Source organism: Nymphalis io, chromosome 25 (assembly GCF_905147045.1).
Source record: "Nymphalis io chromosome 25, ilAglIoxx1.1, whole genome shotgun sequence".
In the NCBI taxonomy this organism is placed as follows: domain Eukaryota; kingdom Metazoa; phylum Arthropoda; class Insecta; order Lepidoptera; family Nymphalidae; genus Nymphalis; species Nymphalis io.
Genome location: NC_065912.1, coordinates 416902 through 432575, shown reverse-complemented (window position 1 = coordinate 432575; position 15674 = coordinate 416902). Strand labels below are relative to the sequence as shown.

Below are 15674 nucleotides of genomic sequence, written 5' to 3'. Positions count from 1 at the left end.
TTGTTGTTGTTTCGTATTTATAGTAATGTAAGAGTCAAGTACAGACCGCGAATGTCCCACTGCTGGGCGAAAACTTGCCTTCCTCATGACAAAATTTGGAGATATATATTCCATTTAAGTGATGTCGATTATGGGTGTTATATGGTTCCTATCTTGTTTCATTTTTAGACATTTTTTGACATTTTTATTTAGGTACCGCTCAAAGAAATTGGCACTGTAAGGATATATATGTGTAATATCCGTTCCTTATATCGCCAATGTGCCACAAACCTTGTTAACTGAGATAATCTGTCCCTTTGCACCGGGACAGTTACACAGGGTTACACACACTTCAAAACGGAAAGCTTATAAGCGCTGCTGCCGCCCTGGGCCGCCTCCTACCCAATGTAGGAGGGCCGGACACCATGTCGGCGTTTATACGCTGGCGTGGTACGATCCATCGCGTTGTACGGTGCACCCATTTGGGTGGATGCTCTCATCGCTTGTAACAGAGCTCTTCTGCGGAGGCCGCAAAGAGTCATAGCGGTAAGAGCGATACGTGGGTACCGTACGGTATCATGGACGGCAGCGACACTTCTCGCGAGTGTTTCGCCCTGGAAACTCCAGGCAGAGGTGCTTGCGGAAGTGCACCGGTTCCGGGTGGAAACGAGGTGAAGCGGCGTCCGTCCAGGGTCGGCGGAGGTTGAGCGAGGCAGCGGAGCGGGAGCGTGAAGAGAGGGCCTCCGCTGACTCGCTTCGCCGAATAAGACCGGGGAGAAGGCGTCGGCGCTATGCGCATCTTCTCCTCCCGCCGTAAGTGTTGGCGGGGTTAGGGGGTATTTGTACCATTAAAACTCCCTAGGATTTGGAGGCCTGCAGAGGCGGGCCAACCGTCGGGGCGTCACAGTAGTATGCGCAAGCGATCCCGTGACGCCCCTCGAAAAGGCGGTGTGGGTACCGCTGGTTTTTTAGTGGGTGGCATTCCGGCGCATGCTCGGCGCCGGTGAGTCCCACATACCCCCCCACTTCAAGTGGGGGAAACGCGTAAACGCGTTTTTCCAGCGAAACAAAAAAAAAAACTTCAAAACGGAACACAACAATAATAACCGCTTGGCGGTAGAATATGTAATGAGCGTGTGGTATATACCTAGACAGGCTTGCTCAAAGTCTTACCATTAAGTAAATAAATAAAATTATTTTCAATTTATATATATATATATACATATATAACATAAAAATATTAGAGAATAAATTATTTAGTAAACTATCCATGAAACGTTACTATGATATTTTATGTTGGTGAATCAATTTTGACAATATGGACACCTTACACATTTCATTCGACAAAGGAAGAACTGAATGTAGGCTATCGTTGTTATCAATATTGCGTCAATGTTACAAGACCAAATCATCGATATCACTGCAAAACGGATTTGGAAATCGCAAAATTGATCAGCAATTTCAGATAGAATAATCTAGAAGATTATTCCTTGTAATTCTATGGACAAGGCTCGGCTACGTTATCCCCAAGACAGTCAATAACAGTCATTTATATAACGTATAATTGCTTATACGTTGTATAATCCAGCAACCCTTCTCATCCCGGCGGTGATTGATTGTGGAAATAATTAATGATAACGGTCATAAAACGAGATAACCCACAGCTTAGATATATATAGAAATGTAAAATATATATATAAATGTAAAATATGGTCACGATAAATTAAATTAGTAGTTTTCGCCCATTAATCGAAATTCGTATTTGCGTGTTTTGAACTTTGCTTCTACTATTGTATCAAACATTTTTTTTATTGAAAAGACGCTCCTCAATAATTACCAAATAAAAGAGAGGAGGAGAAAGATATTGATCTGTTTTGTCTTTGCCTATTCATATATAAATAATTGTCCGGCTTGCGGTTTAAATTGGAATTATTCACGGCTTCTCTTTTATACGCAGTTTCGTAGATGTATGTATATGTCTACACCACCAATTAGTACAACAAATATACACGATAGCCAAAAATCATAATTATTTAGGTAATTGCCTACTTTTTTACAGCTGTTTTAGAATTACTTGAAATATAAGTTTGTTAATACTAATAATAATTATAGAAAAGTGAATTAATAAAATAAAACATTATAAAATTAATCAAAATATTAAGATAGTAGTAGTTTAATGTTTATTCATAAGTAATTGTGTTTTATTAAAAGCCCTGATGTCTCAGTTGTTGGAATACAAGAATCAACCGATGAGTCCGACTTATGGCATAATTTATGTATCTGTTTACAGCAGTGAATGAAAACATCTAAAGAAAAAAAGCAACCGCACGTGTCTGATAGAAATCTGCCACGTGTATCCACCAACTCGCATTAGAGTAGCTTGGTGGAACAAGCGTCAAAGCTTGCTAGTGCCGCGCTATTTTGTCGTCGATATAGTCTTATATTAATTTAAAAAAAAAAATTTTATTTATCAATATTATTGCAACTAAAAACTGCAAAAAACTTAAACAACAAACAGACTAACAAAAAACTGTCGCTTTTACCGGGATTATAAAAACTATTGAATTCGAAGCGATCCTTCTTCAAATATCATCTTGTTTTCACGCTTCACGCTTTTAACTCAAAATTTCATTCACAAAACGGAATCAAAGCTGTTCGCAACCCTTTAATAATTTAATAATCAACTGTCGCCTATTGTACCGAATTCATTCGGAGAGCATTTTGCTTGACGCCCATGAAATAAAATGTGTATTGTAACTAAATTAGAGTACAAAGAGATATGGACCTCCCGGAAATTTGTCGCGTTCAGTTGAACCAGCGGGAAGGAGGAGGGCGAGCTGGCGTGTGACACTTGCTTAGATGCTACGAGTTATTCGATGTTGTGAAACTTCGCTTTTAGTCTTCAAATAAATAAATCGAGTCGAATTTTTTATCACTCAAAGCATACAAGCTCATATCTAAAGTGCTACGCTGTAAGAATTCATTTCGTTTGTTTAAATATTTACGGTGACACACTAGTTTATATAATCATTACAGTCAATGTCGGATATCAATTTCTGTCATTTCACGATTGTGTTCGACGTTGAGTTTCGAGTTTGTTCCTACAGAATACAGTGTCCATAATGAGTTTTTTATTTATTTATTCGATAGCGTTGATGTTAGCGTTGTTGTACGAAATTCCGATTATTGTCACTAGGCTGGCACAAGGTACAAAGATCTATTATCAAGTAATTTCGTGTATAACATTATCTACGAGTTATTATAATTAAGACATACATATCTTTTTAATAATATATATCTTTTTAATAAGACGTACTAATATATAACCTTAGTTTTAACTAAAAATTTAATCACTTATTGTTTTACTAACAGAAAATAAACTCATAACTTCCACTTGAGTTTTCTATTATAAATCAAAATTGAATTTCAAGACTTTATTCCAGTAATTAGTAAGTGATGCCAGTAGCTTTCCTACGGTAAACGGGTCATAGTCCTCTACATAATGAAATTAGACGCGCCCCGCCGTCTTAAGGGGCTGATTTGCGTAATCAAAGAACATCTAATCGGATTTGGCGGCGGTGAGAGACTCCGGGCGATATTTACTCTTCTTGATTTCCCGCTCGAAGATGAATGAGAAATGTATCTCTAGTTTAAGACTTGGTTTATTTTTACTCAACGTTACATTCATACATACATACCGAGATTAAGCCGAGCCCAGTGGTATGAAGTTGTGATTATTACCCGAAGGTTGCGTGTTCAATTCGAGAAAATACAGCTGAGTTTTCACGTGTTTATAATTTTTGGACGAAAGAGGAAAATATCTTATCAAACGGAACGGAAACAGTAACATTATAAAGGCGAAAATATCTTCGCCTGCCATTGGAGCGCTAAATCAATTTTAATGAAATAAAAATATCCAACTCTGTAATTAGATTATGGCTTCATATTTGTTATATTCAGTTTTGCTTTCGATTATAAAGCACTAGTAAACGATATCGCTTCCTGGTAATGAAACGACCTTGTCTTGGAGACGAGTTTTTCCTCGTAAAAAGTCAATTTTATTATACTGATCGTAGACATTTGATTAGTTACTCGCTTTACCGATATACCTCGACTTCGATAATACAAAGGTTTTATTGATGTAGAACATGATACAATGGTCAACTATTTAAACCCCTAAATGTTAATTGTAATTCTAAGTTGATTTTTTTTATTGTCTTAGGGCAAGAAAGGTAATAATTTCCGATAGAATTGTTAAGGAGTGCATTCTGAATAACATATAAGATAAAGTTTTATATTTGGCAAAAGTTTTAAAATATACATCAAAAATATACGGTCTAACTTATATTATGGACGTTGTTTAGCGAGTGATAAGTTAGACAATGCTGTGTTTTTTTCTTTCGAATGTCAAATAAATAATGACAGAAAGAGCAAATCAGTGTTTATCTAAACAGCCAGTAAGCAACGTTTATAAGTAAGGCAGTTTAATAACGTTTTATCGATGCTCAGTGAACGTATCCACTTCAAATTAGATTAAATACACTTTGTTGTACACCACGCCTAAAACAATTATATTGGCAATTTTATCGCTAAGTAAACGATCTCGACCAGACAACATTTGTAGGCATTATAAGACTCGACGCAGCAGCGGTTTGTAAGGTTACATACAGCGTTAAGAGTATTTTCAAATGAAAATAAAACATAACGTACTTAAATCTTTTATGTGATAGAAACACGATATACATACAACTTAATATACATAACATTTTTTGATACATATAGATACGTAAAATATAAGCAATATAAATACAATTATTACGTATTTAATAATAAAATCCTGGGACATTTTTCACACACGGCCATCTGATCCCAAATTAAGCGTGTACAGAGCTTGTACTATGGAAACCAGACAACTGATATACTACATATAATATTTTTTTTGTAAATACATACTTATATAGATAATTACACCCAGACTCAAGAAAAACAGACATGTTCATGCATACAAATATCTGTCCTGGGTGGGAATCGAACCCACAACCTTCGGCGTAAAAGGCAAGCATCCACCAACCACGCCAACCGGCTCGTCAAGTCGTATTTAACGAAAACATAGTGTTTTGATGTAGTTTAAAACATGCATGAGCTTGAGATTGGCTTAAACGAAGAGGAAGAGAATTCTATAGTTGAACTTCTTTAATAGGAACATGGAAGGAGGAAGTGAAAATGTGAATTTTCAGAATTAGGTTTCTACGCGAACAGTCATGAATATTACAGAGAAATTCTTCAATGTAAAAATACGTGTCCGCCTTGAACGGAACATAGTAGAACATATATTCCTCCGAAGACAAGGGAGCCACTTGCAAAAGTCACGTGGTCATATTTGCGAAGACCAAATATAACCAGTATGCAAATATTCCGCAAGCACTAAAGCTTGTTCAAATGCTAGTTCGAAAGATACAGCAAATCAAGAAAGAGAAGAAAGAAAGAAATTCCCTCCAACGAATTTGAGTAGGCGATGGAAGGAAGTATTGAAGACTACGCAGGTTACTCACACGTGATATCGAGGAAATATTCCGATCAAAGATATTTTTAAGACAACTTCAGTTCAATAAACCATGAGTTCTGGTGTGCGTCGGCCTCCTTTGTTTATTTTTTAAATGTTTCGTATTGCATCTGACATTCTGCTTGTTAAAATGTAGATGTTTTTCCTCTGGCATATAATCGTAAAATTTTCCCTCGGAAATGTTCAAGTGAATAAAGTTGGCATAGACACTAAAAGTACATAATATTTAAGTATTTTTCAGAGCTAGATTAACATTCTTACACTTGAAGAACTTAAAACTTTCATATTTTCTAGAAACTAAATGAAAGTAGAAGTTAAAAAGTCAGTTAAAATTATTAATTGTTAAGGTTTCATCGTCTTATTTAAATAGAAGTAAGTAAACATACTTTATACAGTTAAGTGAGGAAAATTACTTCATTTTAACATTTTATTCGTTATAAATAAAAAGTCCGAGTGTAATTGTAAAGTAAAGAATACATATATATATGTCTTTCATGGATAACAATAGAAGCGTATTTACATAATTTCTTTAAATTAAAGCCAATTTAAGATGTCATCATAAATTAAGTAATGCTTAATATATAAATATTTTAATATATATTTGCCGGGAAGGCAAATGACTACTCCACCTGATGGTAAGTGGTAGTAGAGTCCAAACGCGACGACGGCCAGTACAGTCGGGAAGAATGTTCTGCACTAGCCGCCCCCGCCTTGCCGGCCCGCAAGATGATGAGAGATGATGAGAGAAGCTCTTCACGCCTCGTTTGAAGGAATTCATCATCATTTTTTAATATTAAGAGAATATTAATGCCAGCTATATAATAATTTCACTATTAAGCAAATGTAGCCTGTGATAATTTATATTTAAAAAAAAACGTAATTTGACTAAATTATATATTTTTTATTATTATATTATACAAAACGAACAATTATTGTATTTATATTTAATGCATCTCGGAAAAGGCTCTAACGATTTTGCTTTTAAAGTTCTTTTATACTGATGTATTTGATGACGCAATTTTTTACCAAGATTAAGTCACACAAGTTGTATATTATAACTATGAATTGAATGTCTATAATTCATGCATATATAAAACACACACATCAATTTCGCCAACACTTTTAAGAAAATACATACAAAAGGATACTTTTGGCTAGATAGCCTTAATGCTTATGAATAAGAATTAATATTTAGTACCGAAGTTTACAAGCACCACTGAGCATTACTAATTTTTAATGTGCTTAATTTGTCTTTATAATTTATCTAGTACACGACAGTGAGGGAAAACAGCTTGAGGAAAAAAACAATGAAAATTAAATGCTTACTATATTATAATGCAATATATATAACGCATTGGCCTGATATGTCCTGCTAGTATCTTAATACAGGGCCTGGAAGAGACTACTTCAGAGATAATGCCGCCCTTGCATGCTTTTATTTAATATTCATAGTCTTAAGTTTTATCTTTTTTTTATATTTTTTCCTTTGTTTGAGTGTAAAATAAAGATAATTATTATTATTATACTACCAACAATACTGGAGCAGCGTTTTGGAATAAGCTCCAAAAATTCTACTAAAGAGAAGTCCCCTCTTTCCATTCTTAGATTGATTTAACGAAAACGGGAATACTTGTACGTAAGCAATTAAACTTTATATCGAACACTCTGAGATTATCAAAAAGCAAATAAATAAATATGTGAACGTGTGATAAACATATTCCGTCGTATTCAATAAGCAATACACTCCACGGACCAACCAATTACATGCATTAAACAAAATACCATTACAGAGATCACAAGAGCAATCAGACGCGTCAAACACACGCCAGGAAATTGCCGCGGCCATTTTGTCCGCTCTATATTATGTGTGAATTGATAAGAGTTTTGTGTGGAGTATAATAGGAATATTGAATTGAATCTTGGGGGCCGTGTTGTATTTTTTTTTAATGATTTTATGATGAAATTTGCGTCTGTTTTTTTTAAGATACAATAATAGGAAGGTGTAGTTTTATTAAGTCATTGTGTCAAAATACTCTTGTAAATTTAATTTAATTTTAATCTTGTAAATTTACATTAATTTTAATCATCGTTGTATTTTGTATGAACTTGGTATGATTTGTGTTCCCGATTTTATATAAAATGTCCACAGGAATATATATGTTAACTTTAATAATATGGCCTGGAAATTCATTCGCTTTCCCGTTATTTATTCTTAATTATAATATCTGTCATTCATCGAATATTATTATTTGTTATATGTTCATTTCCTTTGACAATTCAATTGATCGTAAAAAATATTATGTTCTGATAATATATATGTTTAATTCTTTACCTAATATAGATTTACAAGATAATAAAAATAATAATACTACTGGGCTTTGTCTTTTAGTAGGCACTATATTTAATTTAGTGTGACGTCACATAGCCTACAACTAATGGACGATGAAGACGCTTGAGACGAAACCTTTTGTCAAAGTCAAAATTTTGTTAGTAGTTTAGAATATATGCATGAACATATGAACATGCGTACATTCTCTTCTTTCCATAAAGTCCTCTTCGTAGCTTCTTAACCCGAGTCGGGTAAACAAGTTAATGGCATTTTTTTTTTGCATTTAAGTTAATCATTTGTAATTACAATTAAAGGATGTTTTTAATCTCACGCTCAACCTTGCAACCTCATTCAGTATGGACATAAAGCGTAACTCAGGAAGGCGGAAAATCCAACGTCTGCTGGGTGTCGATATCTCGCTCCGGCGACCAGGCGACATATTGTACAGCGCAGGGGACGATATATTGTCGATAAGTGTAACCCTTATGTGTTATAGCCGAGTTTATTGTTACTGTAACGAAATTAAATTAATGTTTACAAATTTAGTACACCTAGTCTTCTTGTTCACGTCAACAATTAATCTGTCCAACCACAAACTTATTATGAAATAACGAATATTATAAATGCTAAAGTTATTGTTTGTTTTTTTTTTCAAGTGTTAACTATTCAACCGATCATGATGAAATTATTTAGGAGGCAGAGAGGCAGGAGACAAACAGAGGCACAGAAAAATACATGCGGTACCTAACATCGGGCCGTCTCACACGCGGGCGAAACCGCGTCGTGTGAAGACATTAATTACAGATATTGTTAATATGATGAATATTTTAATTAGTACACATGACTAAATTAAAATATCACATACAAAGTAATTGAAAATTTTGATAAAAAAAAACAAATTATAGATCCACATCTCCACAGTGTTTGTTTTCTATTGTTTTCATTGACTTTTATTTCATGCATGTTTTATTATTTCAGGCAGAATTCTTGTTATATTTGTTTCAGAAAATAAAATTATTGGTAATGCCACGTTACAAGCATTGATGTTATTTAAAGTTTCCTATTAAATAGTTATAGTTTTTACTACCAAAATGTTGTTCATTTAGAAGAAAAGAGAATATTATCTTTATTGCCCCCAAGTAAGAACAAAAAAGTCATATACAAATAAACTTCCAAGAATGTACAATGGAGGCCATATTGTTTTAGTCTTAAGAAATTTTGCAAACAATCGAACACGAACATTAGGGGTACGTGAACAATGAACAGACGATACCTGGCAGTAGTAGTATATAGTTAATGATGTAATTATTAGAAATATGAAATATGTCTTTATGAGAATTTGTTAACAATTTACAAGACGTTTGTTAGCCGCTACAGTACTATTGAACTTAACTTAGCTGATTCGGACACGATTAAGATGGCTGAATTTTTTATGTTAAGTATTACACGCCATTACTCTGAGGAGCTCCCGGTCGTTGACCAAGGCGAGATTAGGGCGGCTCTAGAACAGCTTAAAAACAACAAAGCTCCGGGAGATGACGGAATCACAACAGAGTTGCTTAAGGCAGGCGGGACTCCGGTCCTGAAAGAGCTAGAAAGCCTCTTTAATTCCGTCATCCAACATGGCAAGACCCCGGAAACGTGGAGCGGGAGTGAGGTGGTACTTATTTTCAAGAAAGGTGATAAAACCCTCTTGAAAAACTACAGACCAATCTCCCTCCCGAGTCACGTGTATAAGCTGTTCTCAAGAGTCGCCACGAACCGTCTCGCCAGACTACTTGACGAGTTCCAGCCCCCAGAGCAAGAAGGTTTTCGATCAGGCTACAGCACCGTGTACCACATCCATACTGTTCGGCAGATTGTGCAGAAGACCGAAGAGTACAATCAGCCGCTGTGTATGGCATTTGTGGACTACGAGAAAGCCTTCGACTCCATCGAAACCTGGGCAGTGCTCGACTCATTACAGAGATGTCATATCGATTGGAGATATATCGAGGTTCTGAGATGTCTGTACAACGCCGCTACAATGACTGTCCACATCCAGGACTGTAAGACGAAGGCGATACAACTGCGCAGAGGGGTGAGACAGGGGGATGTAATATCCCCGAAACTGTTCACCAACGCGTTAGAAGACGTTTTCAAGACGCTGGATTGGACTAGGTATGGAGTCAATGTAAACGGCGAGTACATCTCACACCTTCGATTTGCCGACGATATCGTCATCATAGCAGAGTCGCTGGAACAACTCACCGAAATGCTGCGTAGCCTAGGCGAGTCTTCCCGGTGTGTCGGTCTCGGTGTAAACTTGGACAAGACCAAGGTCATTTTGAAACCTCTCGAAGTTGTTAGTGAATATACCTACCTAGGACAGATAAGTCAAGTCGGTAGGAACAACTTCGAGAAGAAAGCCGATCGAAGAATTCGCTTGGGATGGGCAGCATTTGGCAACCTTCGTCAAGTCCTCAAGTCATCTATACCGCAATGTTTGAAGACGAAAGTCTTCAACCAATGCGTCTTACCTGCCATGACATACGGTGCCGAAACGTGGACACTAACTGCGGGACTAGTCCACAAATTCAAAGTCGCTCAGCGTGCTATGGAGCGAGCTATGCTCGGAGTATCTTTGAAGGAGTGGAGACCGCGAATCGGCAAGCGCAGCGTAGGGCGCCCTCCAGCCAGGTGGACCGACGACCTTAAGAAGGTGGCGGGCACCAACTGGATGCGGAAGGCGGAGGACAGGGAGCTTTGGCGCACCTTGGGAGAGGCAGTGTACAACGATTGGCTGTTGATTGATTGGGGTTGTTTATTATTATACATCTCGTGCTTATGTGGATAAAGATCCTGAAGATGATCTTTGCTCGGAATATATTTTAAACTGTGAAAACATATGAAATTAATGTTTGGGCCTAGTATCGCTAGTAATCGATCGACAGTAATTATATATTGAATTAACAGTACAGTACAGTAACAGCCTATTAATGTCCCACTGTTGGGCTAAGACCTCCTCTCCCTTTTTGAGGAGAAGGTTTAGACCTTATCCACTACGCTGCTTTAATGTGGCTTGGTAGAATACACATGTGACATAATTTCAATGAAATTAGACACATGCATGTTTCCTCACGATGTGTTCCTTCACCGTCTAGCACGAGATGAATTATAATCACAAATTAAGCACATGAAAATTCAGTGGTGCTTGCCCAGGTTTGAACCCACGATCATCGGTTAAGATTCACGCGTTCTAGGCCATATCGGCTTTTTATTATATTTATATACCATTAATTATTATTTATATATTTGTACAATTTTGCTTAGGGCTTTTAAGTGATGTTACACTTATTAAAATTTAACCCCTCCATGCAAGATATTTCACTTTACCGAAATATAATTTTACCGAGTTAATGTGCTTAAAATATAATAAATCAGTGTTTGGCATAATGTAACGGTTATATTGTAGGTTTCGTATAAAAAAATAGAAAGCTAAGATCAACAAAGCAAATGTTAATATAAAAAAAACGAGTAAATTGTTTCGTTTAGCCGTCAAAACAAACACGGATATATGCCGGGATAAGATAACGGTATAAAAATTTATATCCCCAATCCCGAGTGATAAACAGGGCTTATACGGGTATAAGTCACGGTTTGCGATCAGGATATACAGGGTGTTGATATCGGGGAATGGAAATTTGTTTTATCATTTGTCTCAGGCTCTTCTAAGTCTAATTCATATTTAAAATATTCCTTCTAAGCCTTTGAGATGGACTTGCTATTCAGGATATAGATAATTAATCATGATAAATCGCGTGAGTATAATTCAATGAAATTGACAGAGGTGAAACATATTTGCATCAGAAACGTTACACGTTGCAATCGAATTTCAATCATCGTCATTAAAGTTAACTCACATCACACCTAGAAGAGTTAATAAAGTGAATAATACAGTGGTTCTCAGAAGGTCATCGGTTCGATGATCATGTCATTAAGAATATTATTATTAAATGAGGGTATTTTCCTGTTTTATTATATATTTGTCAGAACAAAAACAATTCGTTTCGGTTGGCAGATTTATAACGTAAAAAATAAACACTTTTTAATCTGTTTTAAGCTGTTATTTTAGCCATAGAAGAACAAATGTTACTATACTACATTGTCCTATTATCCGCACAACGTTTGCAGAATTTCAGCTTTAACGGTTGTGTGGAACTGGTTTAAATTCACTTGCAAAATTAGATCCACACGCACTAACACTTGAAATTAAATGGAAATTGTTAAAACGACAATCTAAATTAATCTTTTTTTTTTTAAAGTAACCTAACAAAAAAACAACAATACTTTTTACATAAGCAGAAGCGCTTCGCAGTTTTACCGGCTTTAAAGTTTTAACTATTAACGTGACAAAAATTAATTATTACGATAAAATCTAACGAAGCTTCATTTAATTGACTTATGTTTAATCAAATATTTATATATAATAAAAAATTATATATTATTTTCATTAAAAGTAATATCAATATACTTAAACGATTCAAATAAAGAATAAAATAAAAGGAATAAAGTCGATCAAATATGTGCAATTATTTGAACGTAACGACTTCATACCGTCTCGGTATGCCGCCGATTCCTCGCTCCTAGTGATGTGCAAATATCCACAAACTTCATCGATATATAATGACAATATTAAATTATACTTAAGTTAACATTTGCAAGTACATTAAAACGATTGCAATATAAATTTCTATACTTTATTTTAAACGAATATTTAGGATATTGTAAGCATTTGTTCATGCAGTTAAGTATTTTTATCAGCGAACAATTTAATTAAGATATTTTTAAAATTTTAATAATAGAAGTTTTATTACAAATTTTAAGTTCACTCGATACGTTCAAGTTAAGTTTCAGTTTCTCTTACATTTATGTTTGAAATCAAAAGTTTTAAAGAGTCTTTGTTGTGTTATAAACATTTAAATATAAGCTTTTTAATATTAGTTTAGTAAAATATGCTACTTTATTAACAATCTCTGAATACCCCATAGCTGGGCAAAACATTACCCTTTGAAATCCACAGTATTGTTTTATTGGATAGTTAGCACTTTAAATTAATATGTACTGTTCGTCCGGATTTCAACTGACGATCTGTGGTTACTCGCATTTCATCCACTGAGCTATTCGGACTTATAACTTATCTTAATAGTCCATTAATTATGTTGAACAACGGAGGCGTTGTTTGGACAGCTCCGCTAGTTGTAATTCAATTTCGGTTCGTATAACTTTTGGAAGTTTTCACATATATTTAAATGGAACACATTAATATATATTGATAGCTTTACAATAATTACAGATAATTAAGCAAATTATGTGATTTAAGTAATTTGTAAGAGTAATAATTGATGTTGACATTTCCAGAAACTCAGCGATAAAACAATTTATCGCTGTAATTAAGAATAACAATAATATAAACAGCATTTATTAAACTATTAATAAATTAACATAGAAAAATGTATAAACTAAATAAATTGCATACGAAGTGAAATATGTCATTCATTATCAGAGAGTATGCAATAAAATCTTTATTGGATACCCATTACGAGCCATAATCCTTTACATTGCGACCCGATCCGAGACGTGCAGCGATGTCCTACATAATGCCTCAGACATGATCGAACGAATGCCTTACGAGCTGAATATGTCTCTTACGAGCGAGCGTACGAAATATATACTAGATTTTGACTTTACATAGTCTTTAATTGTTTCTATATATATAAATCTATTACTATTACTACATTATAGGTTTACTTTTTATTCCATAATGTGCCCAAATATTTATATTCTTTTGTCATTTATGATCAGAATTTCTCGAAAACGCATGAATAGACATATGTATGTTTGGATATTGTAATCAGATGAATGTTTTATTTATATTTGCGTTTAACTAAGTAAGTAAAAGTAAATTCATCATTTGAAATCAATAGATATATATTATGGATTTGAAACTTAAAAAGTCATAAAAATATAAAATATTTTAATAAATCGAAATTTAAAGTCACATATTATCTATAAGTTGAATTAATTACCAAATTGAGTCTAACTTCAGAATTAAATTGTTCCAATTCCGACCCGTTTCGTTTCCTTACACTCATTACGTTTACAAAATTTATATAATCAGCATATATTATGCATTCATCGAAAGAGTTATCGACACTCGAAGCACGTTCCTAACCGGGGTGCCTTAAAAGCGTCAGAAATTCCGGACATTTTGATCTGCCTCGCCTCTCCAATATTTGTCGTCGCCACCACACCGCATATTAAGAGAATCACATTCTTCCTCGCATAGACGGTATTGAGCGACGATCTTTAGAACAATAAAGTGGGCGATATAATGGACAGAAGTAGGTTACCCTTCGATTTTAAACGAATGCCTTTTCGACGTTATTTCTGATGACGGCAATTTCGCGCCGAATAGTTCATTGATTTTTATGACGCTTAAGTGCTTTTGTAGATTCGCTTTAGAAATTTCAAATTTTATACGAATCGTGTTGTAATTTTATTTTCAGTTTGTGGACGAAGGAATGCTATATTTAAAAACACGGTTCTAATAAAAATAAAAAGGGTTTTTGAGTACGATCATTTAAATTTTTTTCATATTTACCGCATATATACTAGCAGAATTAGTTACCTGAAACAGAAAAAGTATAATTATTATCACTAATCTCAATATTGATAGCCGCTTCGTGCGGATTCACTCGCGTTAAACGTTACTGCTTGGTGGGTTATAGCATGTTGGCTGATGTTTTTTAGTTTACAACTCAATATAGTATTACGGGAAATATCATCTCTTAAATAGGACTGCTGTATCCTGTGATTAGCACATTCAAACAAACACAGTCTTCATGTTTTTACATAATTTATATAAATAGATAAAACTCGATAATACATAGAAGAACAATAATATTAATATTATATTTCGAGTATAAAACTTAATAACATTTGTTATGGTGTTTTTTTTAAACTTAAAAATCGAACGTAAGTCTGTTTGTCAAAATACCAACAACACCAGTAATTGTATTATATATTACAAGTAATTTCATTTTTCAAACGTTTCTAAGAAAATATTTTGCTAATGGTCTATTTTGCAAATTGGAAGGATTAACTAAGTTTCTAATAAATGATTATATTGTTAGTAATGGTTTCTTTAGAATACCTTTAAGGGTTTATGAGGGCTCATTATATGAGTAATAATAGTTTGGGGCTCAGATATTTTGTATTTACAAAATATGATTTATTGAAGATAATAAAAATAAATGCGGGCTGCTTTCTTATTTTGTTTTTAATCTACATTTACCTGTACGTGATTTGGATGTTTGTGAAAGACTAGTCCAGTCCCTGGATATTCTATTATCTATGTATAAAAAGAATCTTATAGCATTTACGCTGTCTTTTTTAAATTTTATTATTAAATGCTATATGTGTATATACTGTGTTACTGGTGTTAGGGCTTTGTGCAAGTCCGTCTGGGTAGGTACCACTCACTCATCAGATATTCTACCGTAAAACAGCAATACTTGATATTGTTGTGTTCCGGTTTGAAGGGTGAGTGAGCCGTGTAATAACAGGCACAAGGGTCATAAAATCTTAGTTTCCAAGGTTGGTGGCGCATTAGCTATGTAAGCGATGGTTGACATTTCTTACAATGCCAATGTCTAAGGGCGCTGGTGACCATTTACCATCAGGTGGCCTATATTCTCGTCCGCCTTCCTATTCTATAAAAAAAAACTAGTCATGTAATTTATGTACATTTAGGTTTATTTT

At 34.6% G+C, this 15674-nt stretch overlaps 1 protein-coding gene across 1 annotated transcript in view; it reads right to left on the bottom strand.

Annotated features, from left to right (window-relative positions):
- Nucleotides 1–15674, bottom strand: part of LOC126778314 (complexin) — a 297079-nt gene that overhangs the window by 65009 nt on the left and 216396 nt on the right. The gene's annotated exons all lie outside the window — the stretch shown is intronic.